The following is an 18785-nucleotide window of genomic DNA, read 5'->3' as shown; positions in this document are numbered from 1 at the left end:
CAGTATGTGAAGTCTGAATTTGAAGCTTTTGTGGAAGATGTAGCTTTTAATTTGGTAGAATACATATGCATTAGTTTATGCTTCATTGTGTCCTTCTCTGTATTCAGTTACACCATGGATGTCTAAATATGTATTGAGTTTGTCTTTAGTTTTTGGTTCCTTTCATTAATTTCATTTGGTTTAATTATTTGTTGTCATATATTTGGAGTAGAATGTCATAAGATAGTTATAGTGGAGATGAAAAGCTCTTTATATCAGAATTTTGGTCATACTGGCTCAAGTTGTCAAGTGGTTCTAAGACTACAGCTAACTGATCTATGGTTTTTATCTCATTTTAGATTTTGGTAGGGACATCTAAACAGATTCAGTATATAGTGTTGCAATTTTGATGTTTGGTTCGAATAGCTATAATGTTTTAAAGTGAAATCACTGAATGTGTTAATATCCATGAAGATTATGCAGTAATTCTAATTTTCAAAAACGCAAAAAAAGGTTGTGTGTTCTTGAGCATGAAATGTATTGTGTCGTAATGAAGAGCTAGTTTATTCGAAACATTTCTTATTTTGTTCTTGATGAAATCAGTAAATATTCGTTTTCCTTCTCAAGGATTGGAATTGGACAGCTTTAAGTTTACATTAACAATTGAAACTGTTATGAAGTTATTTGGCCTTTAATGAAAAATTTGAATTCAAGATGTTAAATGATGAAACCATCTTTGTATGAGTTGTTGTCACATTAGGAATTGTAATTTCAGTATAGAATGTATGTTGGTGTTCAAAGTTGTTTCACATGTGATTAAGGTTATCCGTATTTTGTTCAAATTCAAAGATTTACATGGAAATTGTAATGTTATTCCAAATGTTGGTGCTGAAACACTAAACTGGGCTGCCAGTGTTGGCCCAATTGTGCTAAATTTCCTTATCAGCAATTGTCTTGCTCGATCTGGGCTTTGTGTTAAGCCCAATTGTATTGTTGTGCTTGCCAAGGGAAGTAGCGACTGGCAATTAGGGCCCATCGTTGTCTTAGGCCCCCTCAACAACCAAATTTTGGTTTCATTCATGCCTAGCTGACCGTTCGTTAATTTGAGTTCAACCATTAGCCTAAAAATGAATTAGAAATTTCCTTTAGTCTCTAATAAATTAACTCGTCCCATTGATTAGTTGGGGTGTTCTATATTAAGCGATATATAATTTATGGCCCTCATTTAATTACCATGTGAATCCTTAGAAGTCGAGGCGTTCCATTTAGTTGAATTTTCATGGCCCTCGCAAAGTTGCAAAGGCGTAGTTGCTTTAGGTGCGTTGTTTTAATAATATTACCTTCCTAAACCCGAGTGTGCATTTCATGTGACCCAAATCAAATCTTAAAACGTTGAATAAAATATGTTTAGGATTGCGGGTGCATTTCATGTGGCGCGATCCAAAGGCGTGTTTTAAACGACGTTCAATCTTCTTTAAAAATTGAATAAAAGCGGTTAAAAGTTAAAATTTGCACATAGGTTCATAATTGTTTAAGATCAGATAATTAAGCTGAATATAACAGTTGAGCGACCGTGCTAGAAGCACGGAACTCGGGAATGCCTAACACCTTCTCCCGGGTTAACAGAATTCCTTACCCGGATTTCTGTGTTCGCGGACTGTTAAACAGAGTCAACCTTTTCATCGATTCGGGATTGGAACCGGTGACTTGGGAGACCATAAATCTCCCAAATGGCGACTCTGAATCTTTTAATAAACAATCCAGTTTCGATTGTCCTTTAGTTGGAAAATCCCCTTTTACACTCCCTTCTATGGGGTGTAGGTAAAAAGGAGGTGTGACAGCTCTGGCGACTCTGCTGGGGACCGAACCTAGAATCTCTGGTTCAGGGTTCAAGAATTCAAGCTTAGAATAATTATTATAGTTAGCTTTATCCATTATCTGATTTTGTTATATGATTTGGGCCTAATGTGCTAATTGATTGCTTTTACCACTTTGATATTTCGTGAACTGTATATAAACTGTTGCAAAATCCCTCTTCTCTCTAAGTCTTCTAAATCATGAAGAAGTGTGCACTTCGTGTGACTTCTTTTCTGTTAGAGTCATATTCCAGATTTAGAACGAGGTTCGGACAAGTTGCAAAGCTGGTGAAGCTTCTGTATTCCCGGTACGCTGCCTCCCCCCCCCCCCCCCTCGAGCTGCCCGCTCGGGTAAGCCAGGTCTAGAACAATAAACTCAGGTTTTGAACCTAGTACAACAAGACCTCATGTCGGATCCCTAGTAGGAACGTTTGCTTGCATCATGTGCATTTAACTTTGGAGACTCAACATAGGGGTTGGGTCTGTCTAGGACAGGTATACCAAAAATGAAAAAGACCATCCTGATGCATCTTACTTGCTACTTGTGCATTTATTTGCTTCGGACTTGCATGTTGACCGGCTTATGAATATTGGAAAAAGTCGAGAAAAGAGAAATAGCAGTGTAGAGGATTAAGAGAGTTAATCACCTATTTTGAGAAAAACCAATGTCCAAATAGTGCTAAAACTCTGTCGAATTTTTGAGGAAAAAATGAAAAATGAAAAAAAAAAAGTTTTGTTTTCAAAAATAGTTTGTTTTATTTGCCCGAACTACATCAGTTTGATTCTCACAGAGTGTGAGATACGTAGGCAACCCCCATCGGGTCCAACTTCCTTTTTGCAAAAATAGCCCAAAAAGAACAAAAATTTTAATTTTATTACAAATAAGTAAGGTGATTCCATTCTTGTCTAAAATAGCCGAATGTCCCCAAAAGGGCACTGGAAGGCTGTTTTGCGAGAATAGCCACCTTTGGTTTTTTTCAAGGTTTTGCCGGTTAACGAACACAACCTTAAAATCTTCATTTTCGGAGTGCTGAAAGGCCGTATTGGCAAGGCCGGATATTTTTGTGAAGATTTTGAAAAATGGTCACTTTTCTTGAGTCAAAATGAGTCATAGTTTTCTTTTAATTAAAATCACCTTAATAAATGTGCAGGATGAGCACAATTCAAAACGAACCTTTCGCAGTTCGTGAAGAGATCCCTTTGGAGTTACATATGTGGTGGCATGATTTGGGGGACGACAGCAGGAAAGTTGTGACAAAAGTGTTGGGCTCTTGAAGGTTAAGCCAAGAAAAGACGTGATTGAGGCCTTGATACCATTTTGGGACCCAGCACATAATGTATTCCACTTTGCTGATTTCGAGTTAACTCTTACACTGGAAGAGATAGCAGGCTATGCCGGGTTTGAGGGGAATCTTAGAATTTAATACCCGGTAGCACCGAGAACAATAACCCCTCACAAATTTTTGGACTTGTTAAGCATCAGTCGGGACATCTGAGACAGAAATTTGGCCAAAGGATTATGTACCTTCTACTTTTTGTATCGACATTACGGGAATCCTCGTGGCTTCAAAACACTAGATACTGGTCTTACTCACGCGGGAAACCAAGATAAGTGGGAATCTCGGAGGGGATTAGCTTTCATAGTGGCGTTCCTCGGTACTTTGATTTTCCCTAGAAGAGATGAGAACATAGAGTTGGGGCTTGTAGGGATAGCTGACTTCATGATGAAAAAGGCAACTGGGACTATGGTGCTGCTGAACTTGGCAGAAATTTACCGAGCTCTGTCCCTTTGTCGAGAAGGAGGGAAGTTCTTTGAAGGGTGCAATGTGCTGTTACAACTATGGATGGAGGAACACCTTTGCCATCATCCCGGATACTTGAATTGTGGTATGACTGGCCTTGAATGCATTGAAAAACATGAAAAGCGGGTAGAGGGTTATGAGTTTCTGGATGGTACGGAAGCATGGCATGCTCATTTGAGATCTTTGACTGCAAACAAGATCGAATGGATGATCGGGTGGCTCTCAGTCAGTGAAGTAATCTATATGTCGGCTGAGGTGTGTTTTTTGTTGTCGATGAGCCTTCGGAGTATCCAGCCTTATGTTCCGCACAGAGTCTTACGTCAGTTAGGCCGATACCAGACCATCCCATACGATGAAGATTTGAGTCGGCAGGTCATTGAGTTAGAACCAAAAGTTGCCTTCCCAGAAGAAAAAGTGCGTCAGATTTGGCATCAGTGCAGATTCTTAGGGCCTAATACTCAAGTACGAGATCTATCTAGAGGTGAGGTAGTGCCTAGTTACACTACTTGGTATGGTAAAAGATCCCGAGCTCATCATGAGCCTGAAAGGCTCGCAAAGAGACCCCATGTCCAACAATTCACCGATAGAGCACAAGTGCAATGGGACTGGTTGACCAAAGAAAACGAGTACAGGGTTACCATAAGCAAATTAGAAAAATAAGTCAGAGAACTTCAATTCGAGAATAGTTTGCAAGTCGCGACGGACGAAGGAGAAAAGAAAAAGCTAGCCAAAGAAAATGAGGCCATTCGAGCCCAAATTCAGAAAATGAAAATAGCGGCAGAAAACCCCGCCCGAAGTGCCAAAGATGAAAAACTCATAGATAACCTGAGGCAGAAAGTGAGTAACTATAGTTTTGATTTGAAGAAAGCATAAAGTGAACTAGCTAGGGCTCGAAAGCAATTGGTTAAAAACGCAGAGGAACGAGCACGCCTGGTTAAGCAGTTGAAAGAAAAGTACGACAATGAGGTCGCGGGATTACAAAAAAGGGTCATCGCCACGGAAAACAAAATGATCAAACAGGCAAAAGACTTCAAGGTTGAAAGAGAACATTGTTATACAGCCTTGGCATAATTAGAATTAGATTTACAACAACTTCAGGAGCAGAATCAAGTGGTCGAGTAAACTTTAGAAGCCAGGGCCCAGCAGATCGGGCATTTGTAACAAGAAAAAGGTGTCATAAGAGAGAGAATTAGAAATATCGCCAATTACATTGTTGTGAAGTGCCAAGCCTGTGAGGATATGACTCGCACCACCTTCTTCGCGGCAGTGATGACATTTGTTAAATAGAAAATGAGTGACTTGGATCGACTTCAAAGGGATCTTGCATATAGGCCCGCGGCGAGACCGAATGATGTCCCGCGGGCACCAGGAGTATTCATGATTTTTCATTTAAGTCTGTATTTCCTTTTCCATTAAAGTCTGTCAGTTGTTTTGAGTCTGTATTTTCTTTCTACTGGAGTCTGTCCGTTGTTTTCGAGTCTGTATTTTCTTTTGTCGGAGTATGATAGTTTGTATTCGGAGTCTGTATTGCGTCTTTGCATCAGAGTCTGTTAGTTTCTTTTGGAGTCTGTTGGTTTTGAGTCTTTGTAATCAGAGCATTTGCTTTTTATGAAAATTGAAAATCCAAAAAAAATGTTTTATTATTTACTTTCACACTTATCTCCCAGAACTACGCTCGGTCTGATTCATGCGGGGTCATGATACGTAGGAAATATCCATAGGATTCTACCATAACTAAAAGGAAAAAGAGAGAAGAAAAGAAAAGAGAGAGGAAAAACAAGAGAGAGAAAGAAAAGAAAAGAGAGAAAAATAAGAAAACCAAGAGAAAGAAACAATGGCAAAACAAGAGGGAAATGAAAGGATGAAAACAAAGAAAAAGCAAAGGCTAGAATGAAAAGAGAGAAAAGGGGGAAAAAAAGAAATTGCAAATGGAAATAAGCAAAAGCCGGGATGACGCAAGCAGCCGATCAAATGCATAATAGAAACGGTTAACTGCTTAGGTGCATTCATTCCCCAAAATATGCGGTTACCAATTTGTTAAAGCCCTAATCACTAACAAGGTTGTTGTTGATATACTGAGTTCAGGCAGGTGATTAGTTGATTGGCATTCTGGCAACTCACTCCTTCAACACCCGATCGAAAGACAAGTTGAACATGGCCAACCAAGAACCGGAGACAAGTATTGTTGATCCGTCAAAAGAGGTGGAAGAATTGGATGTTAATACAATGAAGGAAGAGATGTATAAGTTAAAGCAGCAAATGGCTGAAATGTACCAGGCCTGGGCAAAGGGTCATCCACCACCTGTTTATCCCGCCAACCCTGCTTATATCCCACCATCGGCCCAACCTCAGGAGCCTCCCACTATGAACTCATCTCTAGCCTTTCCCCTCTACCAACAATGCTATGGCACCACTTCCCATACTTCTCAAGCTCCACCACCCAAACAAGTCCCATACCCTCCTCCACCAGTCACTCCCGTTTTTGTGGCACCTCCACCTGCTGCATTACACTGATCTTCCAGTGAACTCTATTCCAGACTCACGACAACCAGTATTATCCCCCCTGAACCCACCTTCAAAGTTCCGGAACCATATTCTTACACCCCTCATCTTGATCTCCCTACAGAGACCGAGAAACCACCCAAAAATCCTGAACATGAAGAGATGATTAGAAAGGTCAAAAGCTTGGAACAATCATTTAGAGATATGAGGGGGTTGGGAGGTCAAGTAAGTGCGGCCTATAAGGATTTATGTCTGTTCCCAGATGTTCAGTTACCAGCAGGGTTCAAGATGCCTAAGTTTGATCTGTACGACGGGCATGGTGACCCAGTAGCACACTTAATAGGATTTTGTAGCAAGATGAGAGGGGCAGGCAGAAGAGATGAATTATTGATGGCATATTTCAGCCAAAGTCTGAGCAGATCGGCATGGAATGGTATAGTAGACAAGATCATAATAGGTGGTACACATGGGACGATTTGGCCCAAGCCTTCGCCTGCCATTTTCAGTACAATCTTGAAATTATTCAAGACCGTCTGTCATTGACGAAGATTGAGAAAAAGCCTTGTGAGAGTTTCCAGAAATATGGATTTTGCTGGAGGGACCAAGCCGTGAGGGTTGACCCTCCAATGAAAGAAAGCGAGATGGTTGATTATTTCTTGCAGGACTTGGAGCCCACTTATTTTGGTCATTTGGTGTCAGCAGTGGGCAAGTCCTTTAATGAGGTTGTAAAATGGGAGGCATGGTTAAGGAGGGACTCAAGTCCAACAAAATCATGAGTTATTCAGCAATCAAAGTGACCACCCAGGCCATTCAAAATGGTATTGGAGGTGTACTTGGGAAAAAGAAGAAAGAGGATATTGCGACAGTTGAGTCAAGAGCTTAGGTCGGACCCAGGGGCCCTTCATGTTACTACAACCAGCCTCGACCCTAGCACCAAACTTACCCCTACACTCCATATAGCCCACTACAATACTATTACCCACCACTAGATCCCCATTTTTCTGTCCATCATGCACAAACATACCCTCAACCTCCTGCCTACACGCAATGGCATGTGCCAACTCCACATAATCCCTACCCAGCCCCGCAAAATACTTATCCACCACCGATAGCCTACCGAAATCCCCCTAGAATAGGTTTCAGGCCCAATCAGGACACCAAGAATGAGAGGTTACAGAAGAAGAAGACTTTCACTCCATTGGGAGAATCCCCCTAGAATCTGTGAGTTACAAATATTGTTCTGGTGCCCCGGGGCATGACACAGAGAAGTGCTGGCAATTGAAAATAGCAATTCAAGAGCTCATTGACACTAATCGGATTGAGGTCCAGGCTCCGGAGGCACCTAATATCAACCAGAACCCATTGCCAGCCCATCTTGAGACAAATATGATTGAGATAGTGCATAAGGGAGGGGAGCCTAAGAAGCCTTCGCAAACTGTCATGATGATCCAATCCAGTGAAGCCAGGCCGTTTGAAAAGTTAACAAGTGAGAAGTCTGTGATCGAGTCAAATGGGACAAATAGTGAACCATCTGTGGTGGTCAAGAAAGGGTCCTCAAGCGACGTTACAAGGAAACCCGAAAGAGTGAAAGTGGTTGTGCCAGGAGTGGCAAACAAGCCTGTGGTAATTGTGGAAGGCGCCCGCACAGATCCTATCATTATCAAGCCGGTAACTCAATTACCAATATTCAACAGCAAGACGGTCCCGTGGAATTATGAACGAGTGACAGTGACTTACAGGGGGAAAGAGGTTAAAGAAAAAGTTTGTGAGACCCATGGTTTGACTCGATCGGGGAGATGCTTTGCCCCCGAAGAGTTGAGAAAAGCTAAGATCTCCAAAGAGAACCCAGTATTGGCGAAGAAAGTTGTGACCGAGGAAGAAGCAGAGGAATTCTTGAGAAAGATGAAAGTGCAGGACTATTCCATTGTAGAGCAGTTGAGGAATACACCGGCTCAGATTTCATTATTATCACTATTGATCCATTAAGACGAGCATCGTCGGGCTTTGATGAAGATCTTGAATGAGGCCCACGTTCCTGACAAAATCTCAGTAAACCACTTGGAAAAGATAGCTAACAAAATATTTGAGGTAAACAGAGTCATTTTTTCTGATGATGAGTTGCCCGTGGAGGGTACTGAGCATAATAGAGCCCTTTACCTGACAGTGAAATACAAAGATTCTGTGGTTACTCGGGTACTGATTGACAATGGTTCTAGCGCGAACATTTGCCCTCTCTCACTTGAACAAGTTGAAGGTGGAGGATGAAAGAATTCACAAGAACAGTATCTGTGTTCGAGGATTCGACGGTGGAGGGAAAGATTCAGTCGGGGACATAGTGCTTGAGCTTACAATAGGGCCAGTTGAATTTACTATAGAATTCTAGGTGCTCGATGTGGTTGTTTCTTACAATCTACTGTTAGGTCGACCATGGATTTGCTAAAGCGGTCCCATCTACTATGCATCAAATGGTCAAGTTTGAATGGGATAGACAGGAAATTGTTGTGCACGGCAAAGATAACTTGTGTGTTCCCGGTGATGCCATTGTTCCGCTCATAGAGGTTGAAAGCGACAAGGGGTCGTGGGTTTATCAGGTTTTTGACACGGTATCGGTAGAGAAAATTCCAGAAGTGAAGTGCGTGCCAACTCCAAGGGTAGATGTTGCATCAGTCATGGTAGCCGTTGAAATGTTGAAAAATGGTTTTGTACCGGGCAAAGGTTTGGGTGCATCTCTGCAAGGTATCGTACAGCCGGTTTCTCTTCCTAAAAACTTGGATACATTTGGTCTGGGATTCAAGCCCACAGTCGCTGATGTAAGAAGAGCCAGAAAAATGAAACAGAAGGCATGGGCCCTTCTAAAGCCGGTCCCACATCTTTCTAGATCATTTGTCAGGCCCGGTACCAGAAAGCACCTAGTAACGATGGTTCCCAGTTCGGTGGTTGATATGGATGGAGATTTGATTGAAACGTTCGAGAGATTATTCGCTGATGTGAACGTGTTAGAGGTTGGAGAGGGTTCGAGTAAAGCGGATGTGCAATTTGTTGGGCCCAGTGCAAATATTAACAATTGGGAAGCTACTCCTCTCCCCACCAGGAAGGAGTTTTGGTAGTTTGCTTTGATTTTCTTTCAGTTTATCTGGATTAGTCCAGGGTTGTAATTAAGATTCTATGTTCCGTCCGTTTGTATGTATAAACCTTGTTATCTTTAATGAAATGAAATTTCCCTTTTTCTTCCTTCTTCATAGTTTTATTTTTGTTTTTCTTTTCTTCCTGGTACAGTTTTTTTATGTTGGCTTCAATGATATGACATGCATGAGGAATCTTCGGCCCAGTCTTAAAAGCCAATCTAATTTTGAAATAGTAAAACAAGAAATAGAGTGTGATGGTGAATCGGAATATGACGAGGATGAAACCTTTGAAGAGATTAACAAAAAATTAAGCCATTTTGAAGAAAAACCCAAGCCTAACCTAAGTGATACAGAAGCAATCAATTTAGGGGACCAAGATAATGTCCGGGAAACTAAAATAAGTGTCCATCTTGAACCATAACTCAGAGAGGAGATAATTAAAGCACTACTCAAGTATAAAGATGTTTTTGCATGGTCCTATGACGACATGCCAGGTCTAAGAACTGACTTGGTAGTTCACAAATTGCCCACTGACCCGGCATTCCCCTCTGTCAAGGAGAAGCTGAGGAAATTTAAAACTGATATGAGTGTGAAGATTAAGGAAGAGGTCACCAAATAGTTTGAGGCCAAGGTCATTCGGGTCACCCGGTATCCCACCTGGTTAGCCAATGTTGTGCTTGTGCCGAAGAAGGATGGCAAGACCAGGGTGTGTGTTGATTATCGAGATCTCAACAAGGCGAGTCCCAAGGATAACTTCACATTGTCGAACATCCATATATTTATCGATAATTGTGCCAAACATGAGATTGGTTCTTTTGTGGATTTTTATGTGGGCTACCACCAAATCTTAATGGATAAGGAGGACGCAGAAAAGATGGCATTCATCACGCCATGGGGAATGTACTGCTATCGGGTCATGCCATTTAGTTTGAAAAATGCTGGGGCAACCTACATGAGGGCAATGACGACCATATTCCATGACATGATACACAGGGAGATCGAGGTTTATGTGGATGATGTGATTGTAAAGTCTAGAAAGCAGTCTGACCATGTCAGAGATCTGAGAAAGTTCTTCCAAAGGCTTCGCGGGTACAATCTCAAGCTCAATCCTGTAAAATACGCATTCGATGTTTCATCTAGAAAGTTGTTGGGATTCATAGTCAGCCGCTGGGGTATTGAATTAAACCCGTCAAAGATCAAAGCTATCCAGGAATTGCCATCCCCAAAGAACAAGACTGAGGTGATGATTCTGTTGGGGAGATTGAATTACATCAGTAGGTTTATTGCTCAGCTCACGATAACTTGTGAGCCTATCTTCAAATTGTTAAAGAAAGATGTTGTGGTCAAGTGGACAGATGAATATTAGGAAGCATTTGATAAGATAAAGGGGTACTTGTCAAACCCACCTGTGTTGGTCCCGCCAGAACCAGGGAGACCTTTGATTCTGTATTTGACGGTCTTGGACAATTCATTTGGTTATGTGTTGGGTCAGCATGACATTACCGGTAGGAAGGAGCAGGCCATCTATTATCTCAGCAAGAAGTTCACATCTTACGACGTTAAGTACACTCATCTTGAGAGGACGTGTTGCGCCCTCACTTGGGTGGCACAGAAGTTGAAGCACTATTTGTCATCTTACACTACTTACCTCATCTCTCATTTGGATCCGTTAAAGTATATCTTTCAGAAGCCTATGCCTACAGGGAGGCTTGCAAAGTGGCAGATTTTGCTCACAGAATTTGACATTGTCTACGTGACCCGGACTGCAATGAAAGCACAAGCATTTGCCGACTATTTGGCTAAGAATCCTGTAGATGAAGAATATGAACCTTTGAAGACCTATTTCCCTGATGAAGAGGTAATGCACATTGATGAATTGGAACAGATTGCAAAGCCAGGATGGAAACTTTTCTTTGATGGGGCTGTTAACATGAAAGGTGTTGGGATAGGAGCGGTACTTATTTCTGAAACAGGGCATCACTACCCTATTACGGCTCAGCTTCGGTTCTACTGTACTAATAACATGGCCTAGTACGAGGCATGCATATGGGTTTGGGGATGGCTGTGGATATGGGTGTCCAGGAAGTCTTGGTCTTGGGTGACTCGGACCTTCTGGTACACCAGATTCAAAGAGAATAGGAAACTAGGGATCTAAAACTTATACCGTATCGACAATGTTTATGATATTTTCCAGCGGTTCAAATCAATACAGTTCAGGCATATTCTGAGGATTCAGAATGAGGTCGCTGATGCTTTGGCTACTCTGGCGTCAATGTTACATCATCCAGATAAGGCTTATGTGGACCCTTTGCATATTCAGGTCCACGACCAGAATGCTTATTGTAATGTGGTGGAAGAAGAGCTCGATGGGGAGCCTTGGTTTCACAATATCAAGGAATACATCAGGATGGGGGTGTATCCAGTACAAGCCACAGGTGATCAAAAGAGAAAAATTAGGCAGTTGGCAAGCGGTTTTTTCTTTAGCGGAGGGGTTCTATACAAAGGGACTCCAGACCTTGGGCTACTGAGATGCATAGATGTTAGGCAGGCTACAACTATTATGACCGAAGTACATTCTGGAGTCTATTAACTGCATATAAGTGGGTACGTGTTGGCAAAGAAGATTCTCCAAGCAGGTTATTATTGGCTCACTATGGAGCGAGATTGTATCAGTTTCGTGCGTAAATGTCATCAGTTCCAAGTGTACGGAGATTTGATTCATTCTCCACCATCTGAATTGCACACGATATCTGCACCGTGGCCTTTTGTTGCATGGGGAATGGATGTCATTGGGCCAATTGAGCCATCAGCATCAAACGGGCACAGGTTCATTCTGGTGGCCATAGACTACTTTACCAAGTGGGTAGAGGCTAAAACATTCAAGTCTGTAACCAAGAAGGCGGTGGTTGATTTTGTGCACTCAAATATCATTTTCCGGTTTGGGATACTAAAGGTGATCATTACAGACAATGGGGCTAATCTAAATAGTCATCTGATGAAAGAGGTATGTCAGCAGTTCAAGATTACACATCGCAATTCTACCATGTACCGCCCTAAGGCAAACAGAGCAGTTGAGGCGGCCAACAAGAATATAAAGAAAATACTTCGAAAAATGGTGGAGGGTTCTAGGCAATGGCATGAAAAACTGTCGTTTGCATTGCTGGGTTATCGCACTATTGTCCGTACTTCAGTGGGGGAAACTCCTTATTTGTTGGTGTATGGCACCAAAGTAGTGATACCCGCAGAAGTGGAAATTGCATCCCTTCGAATTGTCGCGGAGGCTGATATCGATGATGATGAGTGGGTCAAAACCTGCTTGGCACAATTGAGTCTGATTGATGATAAAAGATTAGCAGCAGTGTGTCATGGCCAGTTGTATCAACAGAGAATGGCCAGAGCATATAATAAGAAGGTGCGTCCACGGAAGTTTGAAGTGGGTCAGTTAGTATTGAGACGTATCATTCCACATCAGGCTGAGGCCAAAGGCAAGTTCGCTCCAAACTGGCAGGGGCCATTCATCGTAACTAGAGTGTTGTCAAATGGCGCTTTGTATTTAACAGATATAGAAGGCAAGTGTGTAGAAATGGCTATCAATTCCAATGTAGTCAAGAGATACTATGTATTATTTCTCTGGTTAATTTATATTTTTTTGTATTTGGCATATTTTTGAAGATTTGGAATGACGAAGGCGTTTTGTTCTGCTATCTAAACACTTTATCCTTTGTTACCCCCTTTGAGCCTTATTTATTTTCTTTCATACCCCTCTTTCGGAATTAGTAGCAAATATCAGAAATACAAGCGTGAAAGATAAGTAAAGGAAGAAGAGAAAAAGAGAAAGAAAAAAAGAAAGAAAAAAGAAGAAGAAAAAACAACAAAAAGAGAAAAGAAAGAAAAAAAAGGGAAAGAAAAGAAAGAGAAAAGAGAAAATCACAACAACAAAGTAATTTCTATGACATGAACTACGTTCGACCTGATTCCTTTTAAGGATACGTAGGCAGCCTCACGGTTCGGTCCCATCAAAATAAAATTCCAAAAGTCCCAAAACAAGAAACTAGGGTAGAAGTTTTGGTTGTTGTCAGAAATCTGATTCCGAAAGTTGTAATTTTGAACCCATTCGAATTGTTTTGAGCCTTTGATATCATTTCTTTCTAACCCTATCCAAAAACCATATTACGGTCCAAAGAAAGACCTTCCGATCAGTCTTTGAGAGATGCCAAGTCAACCGGGTGGAGGTGATTCATATCAAGGGCAACACTCTGGTCCAAGTAGAAAATATTGAAAATGAGAGTCTTATTGGTGAAAACCCTCACGGGCACCGTAAGGCGAAGGGAGCTGAGAGAAATAAAAATGAGAGAGTCTTATTGGTGAAAACGTTCACGGGTACCTCGAGGCGAAAGTAAGTTGAGAGATGAAAAAATGAGAGAGGTTTGTTGGTGAAAACCCTTCAGGGCACCGTAGGCCGAACAAGGTCAAGGTTTTGGTAAAGAAGTCAGGTTATGGAAACTCCGGGGCAGCAAAGTATGGCAACTGAAAGTTGATTGGTTGGACAGATTGGGCTGATTAATCCGAAATGTATGTCATGATCATTGGTGTCAGCTGCTCCACTCAGATAAGTCTCTTTTCTTTTTCCCCTTCAGATAGTCTTCCAGTTTGGATTTTCTTATCCTTAACTCTGAAAGTCATTGCATTTCATTTCTTTTGAGTTTATTTCTCTAAGATGTTCCCAATGTCAGTTCTGTTTAAGCAAATAAGAAAGAATTTCAAAGCTTACTGCCAACTTCCAAAGTTGCACAAGGCGCAGGGCAGACAAGGCGTTGCTAGAGGTAGCATGATGTGGAATAGGGTATAAAAGGTCAAGTGGAAGTTCCATCAGTGAAACTGTTTAGTAATTTCGTGGGAAATGCGGAGGGTCAAATAGATGGGTCAGAGATGAAACACAACGGTTTGGGTATAGAACACTCGGGTCATCCAAGGTCATGGGGATTTGAAAGTCAGCCGGGAAGTCAAGCGGTTCTTAACCAGTTCAGAGGGAGCCAATCAAAACAAAGCACGGCAGTGGAGAGACCTTCAGCAAAGAATGCCATCAACTAACCACCGCATTTAAACTAACAAGATTTCTCTTTGATTGAAACAGGGACAGGAAAATTTCGGTTGTTCCGGAGAAATCCTCCGCAGGGGAAAGGCAAGCACCAGACAGGTTTGATGTTTGATTTTCAGGACCCGCCTGGATAATGGGATTTAAATTGAAATTCTCAGGACCCTCCTGGAAAATGGGACCTAGTTTAAAATTCAAAACAATCGCGAGTAGCAAAATCTAGCATAAATGTACCCCGAGGAATATAAGTTTGTTTCAAAGTTTGCATGTTTAAGATAGGATTCAATTAAGAGTTGTCAGGACCCTCCTGAATAATGGGACTTAGCTTTAAGATTTCGATTAGATAACAACATTTAGTGTAAGTTCTGGTGTAGGGTAATATAATTTATATTTAGTGTAAGTTCTGGTGTAGGGTAATATAATTTAGCCGTAAAATTGTCACTTTTAAGATAATACTTGATTTTTTATTTTCAGGACCTCCTGGATAATGGGAATTAATTTTTTTGTTGTCAGGGCCCTCTTGGATAATAGGATTTAATTTTAAGTTCTCAGGACCTCCTGGATAATGAGATTTAATTTTAAAATTTCAGGACCCTCCTAGATAATGGGATTTAATTTTAAGTGCTCAGGACCCTCTTGGATACTGGGATTTAATTTTAAATGTTCAGGACCCTCCTGGATAATGGGATTTAATTTTAAATTTTCAGGACCCTCCTGGATAATGGGATTTAGTTTTAAGTTTCCAGGACCCTCCTAGATAATGAGATTTAATTTTAAATTTTCAGGACCCTCCTGGATAATGGGAATTAATTTTAAAATTTCAGGGCCCTCCTGGATAATGGGGTTTAATCTTAAAAATTCTCAGGACCCTCCTGGACAATGGGAGTTAGTCAAAATTCAAAACGTTCATGAGTAACAAGATCTAGCTAGGCTCTACCTCGAGGAAACATAAGTTCGTCTTTAAAGTTTTCATGAATAGGATAAGATTCAATATGAAATTTTAAGGACCCTCCTGAATAATGGGACTTAGTTTAATACCTCCCTTAGATGCTAAGATTTAGCATAAGTTTCACCGTTAGGAAGTTGAATTTAGCTCTGAAATTTTCACCCTTAAGATGAGATTTGATTTTAAATTTCAGGACCCTCCTGGATAATGGGATTTAGTTTTAGGTGTTCAGGACCCGCCTGGATAATGGGATTTAGTTTTAAGTTTTCAGGACCCTCCTGGATAATGGAATTTAATTTTTGTTGTCAGGACCCTCCTGGATAATGGGATGTAGTTTAAGACTTTCTTAGATAACAAGATCTAGCAGGAGTAACACCTTTAGAAGACATAATTTAGATTTCAAAACCGTCATTTAACTAGGAGTTTTTAGGACTCTCCTAGATAATGGGATTTAGCTTTCAAATTTATAGAGATATTTAGTAACATGATTCAATTAACACTCACAGATGCACCCAGCATCAAACTGGGGCAGAAGTTTTCTTTGTTTGTCTTTGTCTATTTTGTGGAGATCAGGCGCCCACCTAGAGAACAAGGGAATACAATTCGAGTTTTAGCAATCAGGCACCCACCTGGAGAACAAGGAAATGCAGTTCAAGTTTCGGCAATCAGGCGCCCACCTGGAGAACAAGGGAATACAGTTCAAGTTTTGGCAATCAGGAGCCCACCTGGAGAACAAGGGAATACAGTTCAAGTTTTTGGCAATCAGGCGCCTACCTGGAGAACAAGGAAATACACTTTCAAGTTTTGGCAATCAAGCACCCAAATAGAGAACAAGGAAATGCAGTTCAAGTTTTGGCAATCAGGCGCCCACCTGGAGAACAAGGGAATACAGTTCGAGTTTTGGCAATCAGGCGCCCACCTGGAGAACAAGGGAATACAGTTCAAGTTTTTGGCAATCAGGCGCCTACCTGGAGAACAAGGAAATACACTTTCAAGTTTTGGCAATCAAGCACCCAAATAGAGAACAAGGAAATGCAGTTCAAGTTTTGGCAATCAGGCGCCCACCTGGAGAACAAGGGAATACAGTTTGAGTTTTGGCAATCAGGCGCCCACCTGGAAAACAAGGGAATACATTTTAAGTTCAGTAATCAGGCGCCCACCTGGAGAACAAGGGAATACATTGCAAGTTTTGATAATCAGGCGCCCACCTGGAGAACAAGGGAATACATTTTTCAAAGTTCAGCAATCAGGCGTCCACCTGAAGAACAAGGGAATACATTTTCGGTTCAGTAATCAAGCTCCCACCTGGAAAATAAGGGAATACATTTTCAAGTTCAGCAATCAGGCACCCACTTGGAAAACAAGGGAATACACTCAAGATTCAGTAGTCAGGCGTTCACCTGGAGAAAGGGAAAACATCTCAGATTACAATTCAAAGCGGCAACAAGGGGATTCCACCGGGAGAATGCAAGTCAACAAGGCAACAAGAACCACAAGAGTAAGTTTGAAGATATAGATAGGATTTTGTAATGCATAGATCATAGTCTAATCTAGCTTCTTTTTATTATATTATGGCGTAATGAGGGGATTCAGTAAGTAGTAGCAGCAACAGTAAAATCACAGCTTTATGGTAGTCCCAGCTACCTAACAGTCCTGAACTACACTGACCTGATTCCTTTATAGCCAAGGATATGTAGGCAACCTCGGAAGCAAGGTGCGGTCAAATCTTTCAAAAATGCTTCCCACGAAGTATTCAAACAGGCAAAATCACTCGTATCCGCTCACTTTATCTTTGCACGAAAACTCTTCGTGTTTCCGGACAAAGAGGGGCAGATGTGAGCACGTGATTTTTTCCCTATATGAATTATTCCCACAGATTCAAGAAACATAAATTTTTCCATTATTTGCAATTTCGTAGCATTTTTTGTTGTTGTTTGCAATTATTTGTGCATGTTTATTTTATTTAATTCATGAAAATACAAATATACACTGCATTTGTATTTAGGATCTAATTTTTCATTCTTGAATTAATTAGTAATTTAGTGTTTTATAAAAATAGAAAAAAATCACAAAATAACTTATTTTTGCATTTTAAATTTTTAGTTTCGAATTTTGGTAGTTTTTCTTTAATTTGGTATTTAATTAGTTGTGGTAATTATTATTTAGAGTAAGTTAATTTAATGTGATAGGATAATTTGATTAGGAATTAATTTAGGTTTTATTTTAATTTTAATTTAGAAGAAATTAGAAAAATTGAAAAAAAATGAAATGAAGAAAAGGAATTTGGGAAAAAATTAATTGAATTATCTCCAAGCCCAAACCCCTGCACCCCTAAAACCCATCCAAATTGCCCCTTACCCGGCCCAAAACCACCCGGACTCGGTCCATGCTCCCCCTTAAATCAAACGATATCGTTTCGTTAAGCTTTGATCTGAGTCATTGATCGTTCCTAATCCAACGGACGGGAACTGGGTTCTCATTAATATATATATATGTCCGAACGGTACCCCCCCAGTCCATCCACCCCTCGTCTTTCTTCAACTCAAACCCTAGAGAACCCGCCGCCCTAAAATTCCTAGGCCATACCCGGCGGTGCCACCTCTGTTCACCACTAAAATTACACCCCATGACCACCAAGTCCCCCTCATTCCAAATCCCTAACCACTCACCTTCGAATCATCCTGGAGTCTCTCGAATTTCAGATTGAAGTTTAACCTCAAATCCCGAAAAGAGCTGATTGGCGAGGTTATTAAAGATTTAAGATTGAGATCGACTTTAGTCGTGTGTTTTCAGGCAAGAACACACGATTAAGGTCTATCTCGGCCAAAAATCAAGTTTTCTTTGAAGATTAGTTCAAGAATTGTGTTCGCCTAGCTTGACAGGTATTTCTAGTATTTTCTCTATTCCATTTTTCTTATCTTCTTTTATTTTTCTTCTTTTTCTTCTGTGTTCTCAAAATCATCACTGCATGTGTTTCTTTTTAAGTTAGGATTAATAGTTAGTTATTAGCTTCTTCAGTTTTGTTTGAATTCGTTAGGTTAGTTTGTTTGATTGTTCCCTTTAGTCTTGGGCCGATTGAGAGCATTTGGTTCGAAGGTTGATTGAAATCCTAATTGCCTTTCATTTTTCTGCCTTCTCGTTTCTTCTGAATTTCTGACTTGGACCTGGGCCCAAAAGAAAGGGACTAGCCAGGGTTTTCGAAGGCCCATATCTGGTTTGCCTTGGGTCAGTTTGATCTGTTTGGTCTCCTGAAGTAAAAAACAGGGATTCAAAGGTTAAATTAGGAAATTTAAGTAGGAGAATCTTATGTAACTGAATAGGGAAAGTTCTAGGAAGGTGGGATTGTGACTAAATTGAAAAACTGATTTTTAAGCTAAGGATCAAAGAACAAAAATAAAAATTTCCAAAAGGGGAAAGGGCAATAACTGGACATTTTTCTGCTGCCCTAAATGGCTCCCGATAAATTTCTAATTGCTTCAT

Source organism: Nicotiana tabacum, chromosome 6, assembly GCF_000715075.1.
Source record: "Nicotiana tabacum cultivar K326 chromosome 6, ASM71507v2, whole genome shotgun sequence".
Taxonomy (NCBI): Eukaryota; Viridiplantae; Streptophyta; class Magnoliopsida; order Solanales; family Solanaceae; genus Nicotiana; species Nicotiana tabacum.
The sequence above is the reverse complement of the archived record's forward strand: the minus strand, read 5'-3'. Positions refer to the sequence as shown.